The 18,634-nt window shown below is 40.0% G+C and overlaps 2 protein-coding genes across 3 annotated transcripts in view; one reads left to right on the top strand and one right to left on the bottom strand.

Annotated features, from left to right (window-relative positions):
* LOC121390703 (peroxisome biogenesis factor 2-like) overlaps nucleotides 1-18,634 on the top strand; it is a 54,050-nt gene that overhangs the window by 3,738 nt on the left and 31,678 nt on the right. The gene's annotated exons all lie outside the window — the stretch shown is intronic.
* The window catches only part of LOC121390701 (rootletin-like), a 148,238-nt gene that overhangs the window by 126,257 nt on the left and 3,347 nt on the right, over nucleotides 1-18,634 (bottom strand). The window lies entirely within an intron of this gene.

The following is an 18,634-nucleotide window of genomic DNA, read 5'->3' as shown; positions in this document are numbered from 1 at the left end:
AGGTGGTATTCTCACAGAAGCAGTGCAACAGAATTCTTTACACTCGCTGCTAATGTAACCATGTTACAGGTGGTATTCTCACAGAAGCAGTGCTACAGAATTCTTTACACTCGCTGCTAATGTAATCATGTTACAGGTGTTATTCTCACAGACGCAGTTCAACAGAATTCTTTACACTCGCTGCTAATGTAATCATGTTACAGGTGCAGCAATACAGGTGTTATTTTCACAGAAGCAGTTCAACAGAATTCTTTACACTCGCTGCTAATGTAACCATGTTACAGGTGTTATTCTCACAGAAGCAGTTCGACAGAATTCTTTACACTCGCTGCTAATGTAATCATGTTACAGGTGTTATTCTCACAGAAGCAGTTCGACAATTCTTTACACTCGCTGCTAATGTAACCATGTTACAGGTGTTATTCTCACAGAAGCAGTGCAACAGAATTCTTTACACTCGCTGCATGCTAATGTAATCATGTTACAGGTGTTATTCTCACAGAAGCAGTTCGACAGAATTCTTTACACTTGCTGCTAATGTAACCATGTTACAGGTGTTATTCTCACAGAAGCAGTGCAACAGAATTCTTTACACTCGCTGCTAATGTAATCATGTTACAGGTGTTATTCTCACAGAAGCAGTGCAACAGAATTCTTTACACTCGCTGCTAATGTAACCATGTTACAGGTGTTATTCTCACAGAAACAGTTAGACAGAATTCTTTACACTCGCTGCTAATGTAACCATGTTACAGGTGTTATTCTTACAGAAGCAGTGCGACAGAATTCTTTACACTCGCTGCTAATGTAATCATGTTACAGGTGTTATTCTCACAGAAGCAGTGCAACAGAATTCTTTACACATGCTGCTAATGTAAACATGTTACAAGTGTTATTCTCACAGAAGCAGTGCAACAGAATTCTTTATACTCGCTGCTAATGTAACCATGTTATAGGTGCAGCGATACAGGTGTTATTCTCACAGAACCAGTGCAACAGAATTCTTTACACTCGCTGCTAATGTAATCATGTTACAGGTGTTATTCTCACGGAAGTAGTGCAACAGAATTCTTTACACTCGCTGCTAATGTAACCATGTTACAGGTGGTATTCTCACAGAAGCAGTGCAACAGAATTCTTTACACTCGCTGCTAATGTAACCATGTTACAGGTGGTATTCTCACAGAAGCAGTGCAACAGAATTCTTTACACTCGCTGCTAATGTAATCATGTTACAGGTGTTATTCTCACAGACGCAGTTCAACAGAATTCTTTACACTCGCTGCTAATGTAACCATGTTACAGGTGTTATTCTCAAAGAAGCAGTTTAACAGAATTCTTTACACTCGCTGCTAATGTAATCATGTTAGAGGTGCAGCAATACAGGTATTATTTTCACAGAAGCAGTTCAACAGAATTCTTTACACTCGCTGCTAATGTAATCATGTTACAGGTGTTATTCTCAAAGAAGCAGTTTAACAGAATTCTTTACACTCGCTGCTAATGTAATCATGTTAGAGGTGCAGCAATACAGGTATTATTTTCACAGAAGCAGTGCAACAGAATTCTTTACACTCGCTGCTAATGTAACCATGTTACAGGTGCAGCAATACGGGTGTTATTCTCACAGAAGCAGTTCAACAGAATTCTTTACACTCGCTGCTAATGTAACCATGTTACAGGTGCAGCAATACGGGTGTTATTCTCACAGAAGTAGTGCAACAGAATTCTTTACACTCGCTGCTAATGTAACCATGTTACAGGTGCAGCAATACGGGTGTTATTCTCACAGAAGCAGTTCAACAGAATTCTTTACACTCACTGCTAATGCAACCATGTTACAGGTGCTGCAATACGGGTGTTATTCTCACAGAAGCAGTTCAACAGAATTCTTTACACTCACTGCTAATGCAACCATGTTACAGGTGCTGCAATACGGGTGTTATTCTCACAGAAGCAGTTCAACAGAATTCTTTACACTCACTGCTAATGTAATCATGTTACAGGTGCAGCAATACAGGGAATGGTGAGAGTTCATCATGATACATTATGATAAAGCATTACCTAATTTTTCATATCCAGTAATAATTAAACTGTTTCATTCTTACGGGAAAATTTTAGATTACAGGTGTGGATTCAGGGGTGAGCATAGGTTGTGCATACCCCCTCCAAACATTGAATTGCCCTAAGATAAAATACAATATTTAAAGAAACCGTCCTGAATTTCCGCTATTGTAGCATGTTCCTGACTACTAAATCTTTTTGATGATTACTTTATCTGCCATGTTGTCTTGTTTAAAATAAGATTTCTGCCCTTGGTTCAAGTGTTTGAAATATGATGCACCTTGTTTCAAAGAAGATGTAATCCCTGTGCATTGAAGGGTGTCCGTCATATGGCGTCAAGTTTTCTATATTGGAGTGTTAAGGGAGGGGGAGCATAATAGACAAAGCAGGTGATACATAGAACATGACTGCAGCATAGCAGGTATGGGAGCTTTACCCCAGAAGCGTTTGATACTGATCTCCATTAGCACTATCCTGGCCATCGCTAAAGGCATGAACCCCATCTGTGGTAAAGTGCTCACTTGATGCCCTGTCGGTGGGCCCATTGGCTATCCTGTCTGTGGGATGCTACATATAAAAGATCCCTTGTACTTGCATCTGCCATGTAATAAAAAATATTTTATTGAACATATGTGTGATACAAAATCTAGCATGTGTAATACGTGTTCCCCTGAATGACAACACCTGTTCCCATGACAGGCGTGCACTACAACAGCTTGCTCTGAATGTGCACGTTAAACCCTATCACCTGACCTAATCGGAAAGAGTAGCCAATTGTTTGGAGGCTGCAGGTTTCCTCTCTGATTATCTGTGTTGTCCTTAACAGTGGTTAACTGTTGTTCATATATATACACTAGAGTTATTCATACATACACTAGAGTTTGTTATCAGTTATTCATACACTAGTTATTCATACATACATTAGTTTGTTATCGGTTATTCATATATACACTAGAGTTTGTTATCGTTTATTCATACACTAGAGTTATTCATATATACACTAGTGTTTGTTATCTGTTATTCATACACTAGAGTTATTCATATATACACTAGTGTTTGTTATCTGTTATTCATACACTAGAGTTATTCATATATACACTAGCGTTTGTTATCGGTTATTCATACACTAGAGTTATTCATATATACACTAGCGTTTGTTATCGGTTATTCATACACTAGAGTTATTCATATATACACTAGAGTTTGTTATCGGTTATTCATATATATACTAGCGTTTGTTATCAGTTATTCATTCACTAGAGTTATTCATATATACACTAGTGTTTGTTATCTGTTACTCATACACTAGTTATTCATATATACACTAGAGTTTGTTATCTGTTATTCATACACTAGAGTTTGTTATCTGTTATTCATACACTAGAGTTATTCATATATACACTAGCGTTTGTTATCGGTTATTCATATATACACTAGTGTTTGTTATCTGTTACTCATACACTAGTTATTCATATATACACTAGAGTTTGTTATCTGTTATTCATACACTAGAGTTTGTTATCTGTTATTCATACACTAGAGTTATTCATATATACACTAGCGTTTGTTATCGGTTATTCATATATACACTAGAGTTTGTTATCAGTTATTCATACACTATAGTTATTCATATATACACTAGTGTTTGTTATCGGTTATTCATACACTAGTTATTCATATATACACTAGAGTTTGTTATCTGTTATTCATACACTAGAGTTATTCATATATACACTAGTGTTTGTTATCTGTTATTCATACACTAGTTATTAATATATACACTAGAGTTTGTTATCTGTTATTCATACACTAGAGTTATTCATATATACACTAGAGTTTGTTATCTGTTATTCATACACTAGAGTTATTCATATATACTTAGACTTTGTAATCGGTTATTCATACACTAGAGTTAGTCATATATACACTAGAGTTTGTTATCAGTTATTCATACACTAGAATTATTCATATATACACTAGCGTTCGTTATCAGTTATTCATACACTAGAGTTATTCATATATACACTAGAGTTTGTTATCGGTTATTCATATATACACTAGAGTTTGTTATCAGTTATTCATACACTAAAGTTATTCATATATACACTAGTGTTTGTTATCTGTTATTCATACACTAGTTATTCATATATACACTAGAGTTTGTTATTTGTTATTCATACACTAGAGTTATTCACATATACACTAGCATTTGTTATCTGTTATTCATATATACACACTAGAGTTTGTTATCAGTTATTCATACACTAGAGTTATTCATATATACACTAGTGTTTGTTATCTGTTATTCATACACTAGTTATTCATATATACACTAGAGTTTGTTATTTGTTATTCATACACTAGAGTTATTCATATATACACTAGAGTTTGTTATCGGTTATTCATACACAAGAGTTATTCATATATACACTAGCGTTTGTTATCGGTTATTCATACACTAGAGTTATTCATATATACACTAGAGTTTGTTATCTGTTATTCATACACTAGAATTATTCATATATACTAGAGTTATTCATATATATACTAGAGTTTGTTATCCGTTATTCATACACTAGAATTATTTATATATACCAGAATTATTCATATATACACTGAAGTTTGTTATCAGTTATTCATACACTAGAGTTATTCATATATACACTAGAGTTTGTTATCTGTTATTCATACACTAGAATTATTCATATATACTAGAATTATTCATATATACACTAAATAGAGGCTATTTCATGGGGGTTTTCGAATACGATTTTTATGTCAACGAGTAATGTGTGAAAACCATATTTTCATGAATTGCGAAGCAGTGAGTGAAAATATGGTTTTCACACATCACGAGTTGACATAAAAATCGTATTCGGAAAAAACACCATGAAATGGTCTATATATTATATACATATTTCCAAATTTTTGACAATATCTTTCGCTTTTTGGTAATATCTTTCGCTTATTCTATCAAAAACACGTAACGACATGATATATTTCTTCCTATGGAACTTTGCCAGAAAATTTACTTGACTTTATCTTTATTAACATTTATTTAACAATACTGCGGTGCAAACATACCTGACAAAGCGATCCTCTAAAAACTCCCACAAAAACAAAACGAATCGAACACCGTTAAATTCTTACACTTATACTCGATGACACTACATTGTGTCATCATTATATAGCTTCGTATTCAATTCGTTTTATATATTTTGTCGTAATTGCACGTCGTATCCCTTTTTTATTGGTACAGTTGATTAAATTACATTTTTTTATTTTTCAAATACGATCAGATGCATTGGTAATCATCAAATTTAAATACGAAAAAACGAGACAGAGGGAGATATTTAATCATGCACTTTTACAAAAAAGTAAATACGATTTCTATATTTTCACTGTAGCTAAAATACAGTGAAAATATGACTTTTCACCGGATATGACTTTTATGGTTTCCGTAGATCTGTATATTTCATTGCTATGTATATAATAAAGTTTGTTATTTGTTATTGCCATATGCACTATAGTCTTTCCCTAGAAATTTGTCAAAGCATTGTAGACTAAACACTTTTGGGGCATTTTCACCATTTTCATTAAATATAAAAGCAATTAAAATTAAACTAAATGTAATTAATGTGCTTGTTTTATACATGAATGGCAAAATGACAGCAATGACGACGAAGAAGCCATTGATGCTGTGTCAGAACCTGAGAGAGTTCGTAGTTGAGATATAATTTATCCTAGGTTGGGAGCATTAACGATGGCAAACCGTATACACCTGGTATACATGTATATTATCTGCTAGTATTTAACAGTGGTGCTTTTGAAATAGATCTACATACAGCATAATAACCTTTCAGTGATGTTGATTTGAAGAAAACCTGGTGTACGCAGGCTCAAAGCTGGCGTCGGTGGGCCGTTTCACCTATAGCAATGTTTCTAAAATATTACTGTAGGCGACACATTCTTAAGTTTGAGCCCTGTAGATCAATTTTATTAATTAATAATACATTCTCTGAGTGTTTTATGAAGCAAGGTTTACAATTAATTATTGAAAAGGCTTCTTTAATATGAGGGCAGCATGGCACTAACTAAGGCACGATGGCACACCATGTTAAAACAAGCTGACTAAGGCAAGATGGCACTAGACTATTGAGGCACGGTGCTGCACCATGTTAAAACAAGCTGACTAAGGCAAGATGACACTAGACTATTGAGGCACGGCGCCGCACCATGTTAAAACAAGCTGACTAAGGCAAGATGACACTAGACTATTGAGGCACGGCTCCACACCATGTTAAAACAAGCTGACGAAGGCAAGCTGGCACTAGACTATTGAGGCACGGCGCCACCATGTTAAAACAAGCTGACAAAGGCAAGATGGCACTAGACTATTGAGGCACGGCACCACACCATGTTAAAACAAGCTGACGAAGGCAAGATGGCACTAGACTATTGAGGCACGGTGTCGCACCATGTTAAAACAAGCTGACAAAGGCAAGATGACACTAGACTATTGAGGCACGGCTCCACACCATGTTAAAACAAGCTGACGAAGGCAAGATGGCACTAGACTATTGAGGCACGGTGTCGCACCATGTTAAAACAAGCTGACAAAGGCAAGATGACACTAGACTATTGAGGCACGGCTCCACACCATGTTAAAACAAGTTGACTAAGGCAAGATGGCACTAGACTATTGAGGCACGGTGCCGCACCATGTTAAAACAAGCTGACTAAGGCACGATGGCACTAGACTATTGAGACACGGCTCCACACCATGTTAAAACAAGCTGACTAAGGCACGATGGCACTAGACTATTGAGACACGGTGCCACACCATGTTAAAACAAGCTGACTAAGGCAAGATGGCACTAGACTATTGAGACACGGTGCCGCACCATGTTAAAACAAGCTGACTATGGCACTAGACTATTGAGGCACGGCACCACACCATGTTAAAACAAGCTGACGAAGGCAAGATGGCACTAGACTATTGAGGCACGGTGTCGCACCATGTTAAAACAAGCTGACAAAGGCAAGATGACACTAGACTATTGAGGCACAGCTCCACACCATGTTAAAACAAGTTGACTAAGGCAAGATGGCACTAGACTATTGAGGCACGGTGTCGCACCATGTTAAAACAAGTTGACTAAGGCAAGATGGCACTAGACTATTGAGGCACGGTGCCGCACCATGTTAAAACAATACATGAGAGCTTATTTTATTTATTATTGATATGCATTAAATCTAGTGTGTTTTTTTGTTTTTTAATATAAAAAAAGAATTTTCTTTTGTTTATTGACACCACTAGAGCACATTGATTTATTAATCATTGGCTATTGATTGTCAAACATTTGGTAACTCAGACATGTAGTCTTGGAGAGGAAAGGTGCTACATTTTTCCATTAGTAGCAAGAGATCTTTTACATGCATCATCCCACAGACAGGATAGCACGTACCATGGTCTTTTATATACCAGTCATATTGCACTGGCTGGAACGAGAAATGGGCCCACTGATGGGGATCGATCCCAGACCGACCACACATCAGGTACAGGTGTACAGTAAGCACTTTACCACTGTGTTACATCCCGCCCTTATTTTAAATCTGATCCACAGCCCAATGCACCCCGTCTTACCAAGCAGTGTTTTGACCAAACAGTCCTGCGTGCTGGATGTTAAGTGAAGTGTTGTAAAGACATAAAACAGACTGCTTGGTGAAAGGGCCCACATCACTAACACTGTAGCACGGCCAGAATGCTTAATGTGTCAGTTGAACTGTTTAAATCAGTCTCAATACATATCTAATGATGTGTGTATATTGATACACTCAAGCAGAACTCTGTAAGTCATTCCCCCCCAACACACACACATACACAGACATACATACACACACTCACAGACACACACACACACACACATACATACACACACACATACATACACACACACACACATTGACACACACACACACACACACATTGACACACACACATACACACACACACACACACAGACTAACACACACACACAAACACACACACAGAGACTAACACACACACAGACTAACACACACATACAGACACACACACACAGACTAACACACACACACACACAGAGACTAACACGCACACACACACAGAGACTAACACACACACACACACACACACAGACTAACACACACACACACAGACTAACACACACACACAGACTACACACACACACACACACACACACAGACTAACACACACACACAAACTAACACACAGACTAACACACACACACAGATACTAACACACACACACACACACACAGATACTAACACACACACACACAGACTAACACACACACACACACACATACTAACACACACACACACACACAGAGAGACTAACACACACACACACACAGACTAACATACACACACACAGACTAACACACACACACAGACTAACGCACACACGTCAGTGCCTGAGCAAATCATTTGCCTGGGCAAAATGAGCTAACCTGAAATGTTTTCACTATGCATTCCCATCATTCTGCTCAAAATATTAGTTGTAATCCATGTGACCCTATATAGCTGTTGGGTAGTATTGCAAACATGAATAAATATTAGTTGTAATCCATGTGACCCTATATAGCTGTTGGGTAGTATTGCAAACATGAATAAATATTGCATTTCTGTTTAATTCATGCAAAAAATCAGCCTGCTCCCCCCCCCCCCCCCCACACTTACAAAATTTGGAGCCTGTACGTCTGTGGATGATCTATGTTTAGATAACTCTCCCCTAAAAAAGTGGGAGCCCGTATATATCTGTGGATGTTCTATGTTTAGATAACTCTCCCCTACAAAACTGGGAGCCTGTATATCTGTGGATGTTCTGTGTTTAGATAACTCTCCCCTACAAAACTGGGAGCCCGTACATCTGTGGATGTTCTATGTTTAGATAACTCTCCCCTACAAAACTGGGAGCCTGTATATCTGTGGATGTTCTATGTTTAGATAACTCTCCCCTACAAAACTGGGAGCCTGTATGTCTGGATGTTCTATGTTTAGATAACTCTCCCCTACAAAACTGGGAGCCTGTATGTCTGTGGATGTTCTATGTTTAGATAACTCTCCCCTACAAAACTGGGAGCCTGTATGTCTGTGGATGTTCTATATTTAGATAACTCTCCCCTACAAAACTGGGAGCCTGTACATCTGTGGATGTTCTGTGTTTAGATATCTCCCCTACAAAACTGGGAGCCTGTATGTCTGTGGATGTTCTATGTTTAGATAACTCTCCTACAAAACTGGGAGCCTGTATGTCTGTGGATGTTCTATGTTTAGATAACTCTCCCCTACAAAACTGGGAGCCTGTATGTCTGTGGATGTTCTATGTTTAGATAACTCTCCCCTACAAAACTGGGAGCCTGTATGTCTGGATGTTCTATGTTTAGATAACTCTCCCCTACAAAACTGGGAGCCTGTATGTCTGTGGATGTTCTATGTTTAGATAACTCTCCCCTACAAAACTGGGAGCCTGTATGTCTGTGGATGTTCTGTGTTTAGATAACTCTACCCTACAAAACTGGGAGCCTGTATGTCTGTGGATGTTCTATGTTTAGATAACTCTCCCCTACAAAACTGGGAGCCTGTATGTCTGTGGATGTTCTATGTTTAGATAACTCTCCCCTACAAAACTGGGAGCCTGTATGTCTGGATGTTCTATGTTTAGATAACTCTCCCCTACAAAACTGGGAGCCTGTATGTCTGTGGATGTTCTATGTTTAGATAACTCTCCCCTACAAAACTGGGAGCCTGTATGTCTGTGGATGTTCTATGTTTAGATAACTCTCCCCTACAAAACTGGGAGCCTGTATGTCTGTGGATGTTCTATGTTTAGATAACTCTCCCCTACAAAACTGGGAGCCTGTATGTCTGTGGATGTTCTATGTTTAGATAACTCTCCCCTACAAAACTGGGAGCCTGTATGTCTGTGGATGTTCTATGTTTAGATAACTCTCCCCTACAAAACTGGGAGCCTGTATGTCTGTGGATGTTCTATGTTTAGATAACTCTCCCCTACAAAACTGGGAGCCTGTATGTCTGTGGATGTTCTATGTTTAGATAACTCTACCCTACAAAACTGGGAGCCAGTACATCTGTGGATGTTCTGTGTTTAGATAACTCCCCTACAAAACTGGGAGCCTGTATGTCTGTGGATGTTCTATGTTTAGATAACTCTCCCCTACAAAACTGGGAGCCTGTACATCTGTGGATGTTCTATGTTTAGATAACTCTCCCCTACAAAACTGGGAGCCTGTATGTCTGTGGATGTTCTATGTTTAGATAACTCTCCTACAAAACTGGGAGCCTGTACGTCTGTGGATGTTCTATGTTTAGATAACTCCCCTACAAAACTGGGAGCCTGTATGTCTGTGGATGTTCTATGTTTAGATAACTCTCCTACAAAACTGGGAGCCTGTACGTCTGTGGATGTTCTATGTTTAGATAACTCTCCCCTACAAAACTGGGAGCCTGTATGTCTGTGGATGTTCTATGTTTAGATAACTCTCCCCTACAAAACTGGGAGCCTGTATGTCTGTGGATGTTCTATGTTTAGATAACTCTCCCCTACAAAACTGGGAGCCTGTATGTCTGTGGATGTTCTATGTTTAGATAACTCTCCTACAAAACTGGGAGCCTGTATGTCTGTGGATGTTCTATGTTTAGATAACTCTCCCCTACAAAACTGGGAGCCTGTATGTCTGTGGATGTTCTATGTTTAGATAACTCTCCCCTACAAAACTGGGAGCCTGTATGTCTGTGGATGTTCTATGTTTAGATAACTCTCCCCTACAAAACTGGGAGCCTGTATGTCTGTGGATGTTCTATGTTTAGATAACTCCCCTACAAAACTGGGAGCCTGTATGTCTGTGGATGTTCTATGTTTAGATAACTCTACCCTACAAAACTGGGAGCCTGTATGTCTGTGGATGTTCTATATTTAGATAACTCCCCTACAAAACTGGGAGCCTGTATGTCTGTGGATGTTCTATGTTTAGATAACTCTCCCCTACAAAACTGGGAGCCTGTATGTCTGTGGATGTTCTATGTTTAGATAACTCTCCCCTACAAAACTGGGAGCCTGTATGTCTGTGGATGTTCTATATTTAGATAACTCTCCCCTACAAAACTGGGAGCCTGTATGTCTGTGGATGTTCTATGTTTAGATAACTCTACCCTACAAAACTGGGAGCCAGTACATCTGTGGATGTTCTGTGTTTAGATAACTCCCCTACAAAACTGGGAGCCTGTATGTCTGTGGATGTTCTATGTTTAGATAACTCTCCCCTACAAAACTGGGAGCCTGTACATCTGTGGATGTTCTATGTTTAGATAACTCTCCCCTACAAAACTGGGAGCCTGTATGTCTGTGGATGTTCTATGTTTAGATAACTCTCCCCTACAAAACTGGGAGCCTGTATGTCTGTGGATGTTCTATGTTTAGATAACTCTCCCCTACAAAACTGGGAGCCTGTATGTCTGTGGATGTTCTATGTTTAGATAACTCTCCCCTACAAAACTGGGAGCCTGTATGTCTGTGGATGTTCTATGTTTAGATAACTCTCCTACAAAAATGGTAGCCTGTACGTCTGTGGATGAACTATGTTTAGATAACTCCCCTACAAAACTGGGAGCCTGTATGTCTGTGGATGTTCTATGTTTAGATAACTCTCCCCTACAAAACTGGGAGCCTGTATGTCTGTGGATGTTCTATGTTTAGATAACTCTCCCCTACAAAACTGGGAGCCTGTATGTCTGTGGATGTTCTATGTTTAGATAACTCTCCCCTACAAAACTGGGAGCCTGTATGTCTGGATGTTCTATGTTTAGATAACTCTCCCCTACAAAACTGGGAGCCTGTATGTCTGTGGATGTTCTATGTTTAGATAACTCTCCCCTACAAAACTGGGAGCCTGTATGTCTGTGGATGTTCTATGTTTAGATAACTCTCCCCTACAAAACTGGGAGCCTGTATGTCTGTGGATGTTCTATGTTTAGATAACTCTCCCCTACAAAACTGGGAGCCTGTATGTCTGTGGATGTTCTATGTTTAGATAACTCCCCTACAAAACTGGGAGCCTGTATGTCTGTGGATGTTCTATGTTTAGATAACTCTCCCCTACAAAACTGGGAGCCTGTATGTCTGTGGATGTTCTATGTTTAGATAACTCTCCCCTACAAAACTGGGAGCCTGTATGTCTGTGGATGTTCTATGTTTAGATAACTCCCCTACAAAACTGGGAGCCTGTATGTCTGTGGATGTTCTATGTTTAGATAACTCCCCTACAAAACTGGGAGCCTGTATGTCTGTGGATGTTCTATGTTTAGATAACTCTCCCCTACAAAACTGGGAGCCTGTATGTCTGTGGATGTTCTATGTTTAGATAACTCTCCCCTACAAAACTGGGAGCCTGTATGTCTGTGGATGTTCTATGTTTAGATAACTCTCCCCTACAAAACTGGGAGCCTGTATGTCTGTGGATGTTCTATGTTTAGATAACTCTCCCCTACAAAACTGGGAGCCTGTATGTCTGTGGATGTTCTATGTTTAGATAACTCTCCCCTACAAAACTGGGAGCCTGTATGTCTGTGGATGTTCTATGTTTAGATAACTCTCCCCTACAAAACTGGGAGCCTGTATGTCTGTGGATGTTCTATGTTTAGATAACTCTCCCCTACAAAACTGGGAGCCTGTATGTCTGTGGATGTTCTATGTTTAGATAACTCTCCCCTACAAAACTGGGATGTATGTCTGTGGATGTTCTGTGTTTAGATAACTCCCCTACAAAACTGGGAGCCTGTATGTCTGTGGATGTTCTATGTTTAGATAACTCTCCCCTACAAAACTGGGAGCCTGTATGTCTGTGGATGTTCTATGTTTAGATAACTCTCCCCTACAAAACTGGGAGCCTGTATGTCTGTGGATGTTCTATGTTTAGATAACTCTCCCCTACAAAACTGGGAGCCTGTATGTCTGTGGATGTTCTATGTTTAGATAACTCTCCCCTACAAAACTGGGAGCCTGTATGTCTGTGGATGTTCTATGTTTAGATAACTCTCCCCTACAAAACTGGGAGCCTGTATGTCTGTGGATGTTCTATGTTTAGATAACTCCCCTACAAAACTGGGAGCCTGTATGTCTGTGGATGTTCTATGTTTAGATAACTCTCCCCTACAAAACTGGGAGCCTGTATGTCTGTGGATGTTCTATGTTTAGATAACTCTCCCCTACAAAACTGGGAGCCTGTATGTCTGTGGATGTTCTATGTTTAGATAACTCTCCCCTACAAAACTGGGAGCCTGTATGTCTGTGGATGTTCTATGTTTAGATAACTCTCCTACAAAACTGGGAGCCTGTATGTCTGTGGATGTTCTATGTTTAGATAACTCCCCTACAAAACTGGGAGCCTGTATGTCTGTGGATGTTCTATGTTTAGATAACTCTCCTACAAAACTGGGAGCCTGTATGTCTGTGGATGTTCTATGTTTAGATAACTCTCCCCTACAAAACTGGGAGCCTGTATGTCTGTGGATGTTCTATGTTTAGATAACTCTCCCCTACAAAACTGGGAGCCTGTATGTCTGTGGATGTTCTATGTTTAGATAACTCTCCCCTACAAAACTGGGAGCCTGTATGTCTGTGGATGTTCTATGTTTAGATAACTCTCCCCTACAAAACTGGGAGCCTGTATGTCTGTGGATGTTCTATGTTTAGATAACTCTCCCCTACAAAACTGGGAGCCTGTATGTCTGTGGATGTTCTATGTTTAGATAACTCTCCCCTACAAAACTGGGAGCCTGTATGTCTGTGGATGTTCTATGTTTAGATAACTCTCCCCTACAAAACTGGGAGCCTGTATGTCTGTGGATGTTCTATGTTTAGATAACTCTCCCCTACAAAACTGGGAGCCTGTATGTCTGTGGATGTTCTATGTTTAGATAACTCTCCCCTACAAAACTGGGAGCCTGTATGTCTGTGGATGTTCTATGTTTAGATAACTCCCCTACAAAACTGGGAGCCTGTATGTCTGTGGATGTTCTATGTTTAGATAACTCTCCCCTACAAAACTGGGAGCCTGTATGTCTGTGGATGTTCTATGTTTAGATAACTCTCCCCTACAAAACTGGGAGCCTGTATGTCTGTGGATGTTCTATGTTTAGATAACTCTCCCCTACAAAACTGGGAGCCTGTATGTCTGGATGTTCTATGTTTAGATAACTCTACCCTACAAAACTGGGAGCCTGTATGTCTGTGGATGTTCTATGTTTAGATAACTCCCCTACAAAACTGGGAGCCTGTATGTCTGTGGATGTTCTATGTTTAGATAACTCTCCCCTACAAAACTGGGAGCCTGTATGTCTGTGGATGTTCTATGTTTAGATAACTCTCCCCTACAAAACTGGGAGCCTGTATGTCTGTGGATGTTCTATGTTTAGATAACTCTCCCCTACAAAACTGGGAGCCTGTATGTCTGTGGATGTTCTATGTTTAGATAACTCTCCCCCCTACAAAACTGGGAGCCTGTATGTCTGTGGATGTTCTATGTTTAGATAACTCTCCCCTACAAAACTGGGAGCCTGTATGTCTGTGGATGTTCTATGTTTAGATAACTCTCCCCTACAAAACTGGGAGCCTGTATGTCTGTGGATGTTCTATGTTTAGATAACTCTCCCCTACAAAACTGGGAGCCTGTATGTCTGTGGATGTTCTATGTTTAGATAACTCTCCCCTACAAAACTGGGAGCCTGTATGTCTGTGGATGTTCCCCTACAAAACTGGGAGCCTGTATGTCTGTGGATGTTCTATGTTTAGATAACTCTCCCCTACAAAACTGGGAGCCTGTATGTCTGTGGATGTTCTATGTTTAGATAACTCTCCCCTACAAAACTGGGAGCCTGTATGTCTGTGGATGTTCTATGTTTAGATAACTCTCCCCTACAAAACTGGGAGCCTGTATGTCTGTGGATGTTCTATGTTTAGATAACTCTCCCCTACAAAACTGGGAGCCTGTATGTCTGTGGATGTTCTATGTTTAGATAACTCTCCCCTACAAAACTGGGAGCCTGTATGTCTGTGGATGTTCTATGTTTAGATAACTCTCCCCTACAAAACTGGGAGCCTGTATGTCTGTGGATGTTCTATGTTTAGATAACTCCCCTACAAAACTGGGAGCCTGTATGTCTGTGGATGTTCTATGTTTAGATAACTCTCCCCTACAAAACTGGGAGCCTGTATGTCTGTGGATGTTCTATGTTTAGATAACTCTCCCCTACAAAACTGGGAGCCTGTATGTCTGTGGATGTTCTATGTTTAGATAACTCTCCCCTACAAAACTGGGAGCCTGTATGTCTGTGGATGTTCTATGTTTAGATAACTCTCCCCTACAAAACTGGGAGCCTGTATGTCTGTGGATGTTCTATGTTTAGATAACTCTCCCCTACAAAACTGGGAGCCTGTATGTCTGTGGATGTTCTATGTTTAGATAACTCTCCCCTACAAAACTGGGAGCCTGTATGTCTGTGGATGTTCTATGTTTAGATAACTCTCCCCTACAAAACTGGGAGCCTGTATGTCTGTGGATGTTCTATGTTTAGATAACTCTCCCCTACAAAACTGGGAGCCTGTATGTCTGTGGATGTTCTATGTTTAGATAACTCTCCCCTACAAAACTGGGAGCCTGTATGTCTGTGGATGTTCTATGTTTAGATAACTCTCCCTCCCCTACAAAACTGGGAGCCTGTATGTCTGTGGATGTTCTATGTTTAGATAACTCTCCCCTACAAAACTGGGAGCCTGTATGTCTGTGGATGTTCTATGTTTAGATAACTCTCCCCTACAAAACTGGGAGCCTGTATGTCTGTGGATGTTCTATGTTTAGATAACTCTCCCCTACAAAACTGGGAGCCTGTATGTCTGTGGATGTTCTATGTTTAGATAACTCTCCCCTACAAAACTGGGAGCCTGTATGTCTGTGGATGTTCTATGTTTAGATAACTCTCCCCTACAAAACTGGGAGCCTGTATGTCTGTGGATGTTCTATGTTTAGATAACTCTCCCCTACAAAACTGGGAGCCTGTATGTCTGTGGATGTTCTATGTTTAGATAACTCTCCCCTACAAAACTGGGAGCCTGTATGTCTGTGGATGTTCTATGTTTAGATAACTCTCCCCTACAAAACTGGGAGCCTGTATGTCTGTGGATGTTCTATGTTTAGATAACTCTCCCCTACAAAACTGGGAGCCTGTATGTCTGTGGATGTTCTATGTTTAGATAACTCTCCCCTACAAAACTGGGAGCCTGTATGTCTGTGGATGTTCTATGTTTAGATAACTCCCCTACACAAAACTGGGAGCCTGTATGTCTGTGGATGTTCTATGTTTAGATAACTCTCCCCTACAAAACTGGGAGCCTGTATGTCTGTGGATGTTCTATGTTTAGATAACTCTCCCCTACAAAACTGGGAGCCTGTATGTCTGTGGATGTTCTATGTTTAGATAACTCTCCCCTACAAAACTGGGAGCCTGTATGTCTGTGGATGTTCTATGTTTAGATAACTCTCCCCTACAAAACTGGGAGCCTGTATGTCTGTGGATGTTCTATGTTTAGATAACTCTCCCCTACAAAACTGGGAGCCTGTATGTCTGTGGATGTTCTATGTTTAGATAACTCTCCCCTACAAAACTGGGAGCCTGTATGTCTGTGGATGTTCTATGTTTAGATAACTCTCCCCTACAAAACTGGGAGCCTGTATGTCTGTGGATGTTCTATGTTTAGATAACTCTCCCCTACAAAACTGGGAGCCTGTATGTCTGTGGATGTTCTATGTTTAGATAACTCTCCCCTACAAAACTGGGAGCCTGTATGTCTGTGGATGTTCTATGTTTAGATAACTCTCCCCTACAAAACTGGGAGCCTGTATGTCTGTGGATGTTCTATGTTTAGATAACTCTCCCCTACAAAACTGGGAGCCTGTATGTCTGTGGATGTTCTATGTTTAGATAACTCTCCCCTACAAAACTGGGAGCCTGTATGTCTGTGGATGTTCTATGTTTAGATAACTCTCCCCTACAAAACTGGGAGCCTGTATGTCTGTGGATGTTCTATGTTTAGATAACTCTCCCCTACAAAACTGGGAGCCTGTATGTCTGTGGATGTTCTATGTTTAGATAACTCTCCCCTACAAAACTGGGAGCCTGTATGTCTGTGGATGTTCTATGTTTAGATAACTCTCCCCTACAAAACTGGGAGCCTGTATGTCTGTGGATGTTCTATGTTTAGATAACTCTCCCCTACAAAACTGGGAGCCTGTATGTCTGTGGATGTTCTATGTTTAGATAACTCTCCCCTACAAAACTGGGAGCCTGTATGTCTGTGGATGTTCTATGTTTAGATAACTCTCCCCTACAAAACTGGGAGCCTGTATGTCTGTGGATGTTCTATGTTTAGATAACTCTCCCCTACAAAACTGGGAGCCTGTATGTCTGTGGATGTTCTATGTTTAGATAACTCTCCCCTACAAAACTGGGAGCCTGTATGTCTGTGGATGTTCTATGTTTAGATAACTCTCCCCTACAAAACTGGGAGCCTGTATGTCTGTGGATGTTCTATGTTTAGATAACTCTCCCCTACAAAACTGGGAGCCTGTATGTCTGTGGATGTTCTATGTTTAGATAACTCTCCCCTACAAAACTGGGAGCCTGTATGTCTGTGGATGTTCTATGTTTAGATAACTCTCCCCTACAAAACTGGGAGCCTGTATGTCTGTGGATGTTCTATGTTTAGATAACTCTCCCCTACAAAACTGGGAGCCTGTATGTCTGTGGATGTTCTATGTTTAGATAACTCTCCCCTACAAAACTGGGAGCCTGTATGTCTGTGGATGTTCTATGTTTAGATAACTCTCCCCTACAAAACTGGGAGCCTGTATGTCTGTGGATGTTCTATGTTTAGATAACTCTCCCCTACAAAACTGGGAGCCTGTATGTCTGTGGATGTTCTGTGTTTAGATAACTCCCCTACAAAACTGGGAGCCTGTATGTCTGTGGATGTTCTATGTTTAGATAACTCTCCCCTACAAAACTGGGAGCCTGTATGTCTGTGGATGTTCTGTGTTTAGGGAGCCTGTATGTCTGTGGATGTTCTATGTTTAGATAACTCTCCCCTACAAAACTGGGAGCCTGTATGTCTGTGGATGTTCTGTGTTTAGATAACTCCCCTACAAAACTGGGAGCCTGTATGTCTGTGGATGTTCTATGTTTAGATAACTCTCCCCTACAATGTTCTATGTTTAGATAACTCTCCCCTACAAAACTGGGAGCCTGTATGTCTGTGGATGTTCTATGTTTAGATAACTCTCCCCTACAAAACTGGGAGCCTGTATGTCTGTGGATGTTCTATGTTTAGATAACTCTCCCCTACAAAACTGGGAGCCTGTATGTCTGTGGATGTTCTATGTTTAGATAACTCCCCTACAAAACTGGGAGCCTGTACATCTGTGGATGTTCTGTG

The sequence above is a fragment of the Gigantopelta aegis genome, chromosome 15 (assembly GCF_016097555.1).
Source record: "Gigantopelta aegis isolate Gae_Host chromosome 15, Gae_host_genome, whole genome shotgun sequence".
Lineage (NCBI taxonomy): Eukaryota > Metazoa > Mollusca > Gastropoda > Neomphalida > Peltospiridae > Gigantopelta > Gigantopelta aegis.
The sequence above is the reverse complement of the archived record's forward strand: the minus strand, read 5'-3'. Positions and strand labels throughout refer to the sequence as shown.